A 2,906-nucleotide genomic window follows, 5' to 3' on the forward strand; every position below is an offset into this window, starting at 1 on the left:
CACACTCAAGGCCCGTGGGCTTCAGTGGTTGTGGCTCCCAGGCTCTAGAGCGCGGGCTCATTTGTGAGTTGTGGTGCACAGGCTTTGTTGCTCTGAAGTACGTGGGATCTTCCCAGACCAGGGATCGAACCTGTGTCTCCTCCAGTGGAAGTACAGACTCTTAACCATCAGACCATCAGGGATGTTATGTGCCCCTTTTCAGCATTCCCAGTCAGGGGTGGCCTTCTCTGGTCTCCTCAGCTGTACTCTCCTGGGAATCTAGAGGTCAGAGAGGAGACCTGGCACCCAGTGGTAGGTCTCCCCTGGAGCCCAGCAGATCCAGCCAAGCCAGCCCTTCCTTCAGCAGGTGTTCCAGTACTTGCCTCACTCACTCCATCTCCCATTTAAGACTGGCTTTGAAAGAGGGTTCAGCGGTAGAGAATTCTCCTGCCAGTGCAGGAGACAGGGGTTTGATTCCTGGTCTGGGAAGATCCCACATGCTGTGGAGCAACTAAGCCCCTGGGTACCACAACTACTGAGTCTGGGGGCCGCAACAAGAGAAGCCACTACCGTGAAGCCCATGCACCACTCTGCGACTGGAGCATGGCTCCTGCAGCAACAAAGACCAGCATACCAAAAACAAATAAATAGTTTAAAAATAAAAGGCTGACATCACTGACAGTCACAGAGCCTTTTTCCCTGCTGCCTGCAGCACCACAGCATGATCCATATTGAGCTCAGCGGGACAGACCGCAGGAGGTAAGTGCCGCCCCCAGGGATGACGCCAAAGCCAGCGCCGAATGCCTTCAGTGTCTTGATGGCTCCATTTAGGTCGTCTTGGCTGACATCCTGGGCGAGTGTGACCTTTCCTTTTAACACCTGTTGACGTCATGTAGTCCCTCCAGAGTTATCAGGTCTCCATTTCACTGCTTCAGGGCCAGGCACACGTGGATAATCTAGACACCCAGCTTGTAATAGGCATCTCCCACACCGAGCATCTCAGACCAAAATCCTTCCCCAGAGGCCAGAGAATCCACCCCAATAGTAGCACACATGTCCTGGAACTCCATCTGGGACTCAGGATTCTTCCAGATCCCCTGCTTGGGCTTGCTGACATACTCTTTCAGGTTGGTCTTGTACATGTCCAACTGCTTGGACATCCATCTCCACCAAGACAGTCCCTCACTCCCTATACTTGGTCGTGCAAGCTTCTTCTTGGGGATGACATCAGTTCCCACCCCGCAGCAGTGCATCCCTTTGCTGGGCCATAGCCACCCCGCTGCCAGAAAATTGGATCCACCACTACTCTGAAATTATTTCCTACTATATATATTGAATGGATAAAAACCAAAGTCCTAGTGTGTAGCTCAGGGAACTATACTCAATATCCTGCCATAAATCATAATGGAAATAAAAAGAAATATATATATATATGTGTGTGTATGTATGTATGTATATATATAACACACACACACAATGGAGTCAGTTTTCCTATACAGCAGAAATTAATACAACATTGTAAGTCAAGTATGTTGTTGTTTTTAGTTGCTCAGTCGCACCTGACTTATGCAACCCCATGGATTGTAGCCCAGCAGGCTCCTCTGTCCATGAGATTTCCCAGGCAAGAATCCTGGATTGAGTTGCTATTTCCTTCCCCAGAGGATCCCTGACCCAGGGATCGAAATCAGGTCTCCTGTGTTACCGGTGTCTCCTGTATTGGAGGTGGATTCTTCACCGACTGAATCAACTGCTGTTCAGTTCGCTAAGTCATTCAGATCCTCATGGACTGCAGCATGCCAAACTTCACTGTCCTTCACTATCTCCTGGAGTTTGTTCAAATTCATGTCCATTGGGTCAGTGATGCCATCCAACCATCTCATCCTCTTCTCTGCCTTCAATCCTTCCCAGCATCAGGGTCTTTTCCAGTGAGTTGGCTCTTTGAATCACGTGGCCAAAGAATTGGAGCTTCAGCTTCAGCATCAGTCCTTCCAAGTAATATTTAGGGTTAATTTAAGATTGACTGGTTTGATCTCCTTGTAGTCCAGAGGACTCTCAAGAGTCTTCTCCAGCACCAGAGTTTGAAAGTATAAACTCTTTGATGCTCAACCTTCTTTATGGTCCTGCTCTCACATTTGTACATGACTACTGGAAAAACCATAGCTTTGATTATACAGACCTTTGTTGACAAAGTTAAGTCTCCGCTTTTTAATACACTATCTAGGTTTGTCATAGCTTTTCTTTCAAGGAGCAAGTATCTTTTAATTTCATGGAATTTGGAGCCCCCAAAATAAAATCTGTCATTGTTTCCATTTTCCCCCCATCTGTTTGCCATGAAATGATGGGACTGGATGCCATGTTCTTAGTTTTTTAAATGTTGAGTTTTTAGCAAGCTTTTTCACTCTCCTCTTTCACTCTCATCAAGAGGTAGTTTAATTCCTCTTTGTTTTCTGCCACTAGGGTGATATTATCTGCATATCTGAGGTTGTTGATATTTCTCCTGGTAAACTTGATTCCATCTTGTGTTTCATCCAGCCCAGCATTTCACATGATGTACTCGGCATATAAGTTAAATAAGCAGGGTGACAAAACACAGCCTTGACATACTCCTTTCCCAGATTTCAACCAGTCTGTTGTTTCAAGTTCGGTTTTAACTGTTGCTTCTTGACCTGCATACAGGTTTCTCGGGAAGCAGTTCAGGTGGTCTGGTATTCCCATCACTTTAAGAATTCTTCAGAGATTTTTGTGATCCACACAGTCAAAGGCTTTAGTGTAATCAATGAGCAGATGTTTTCCTGGAATCCTCTTGCATTTCTATAATCCAATGGATATTGGCAATTTGATTTCTGGTTCCTCTGCCTTTTCTAAGTCCAGCTTGAACATCTGGAGGTTCTTGGTTCATGTGCTGCTGAAGCCCAACTTAAAGGATT

General features: G+C 46.2%; 1 pseudogene; it reads right to left on the bottom strand.

Annotated features, from left to right (window-relative positions):
- Positions 1 to 211: 211 nt before the first annotated feature.
- Positions 212 to 1,139, bottom strand: LOC120875051 (annotated as a pseudogene).
- Positions 1,140 to 2,906: the final 1,767 nt, after the last annotated feature.

This window comes from Oryx dammah, unplaced genomic scaffold, assembly GCF_014754425.2.
Source record: "Oryx dammah isolate SB20612 unplaced genomic scaffold, SCBI_Odam_1.1 HiC_scaffold_2, whole genome shotgun sequence".
Taxonomy (NCBI): Eukaryota; Metazoa; Chordata; class Mammalia; order Artiodactyla; family Bovidae; genus Oryx; species Oryx dammah.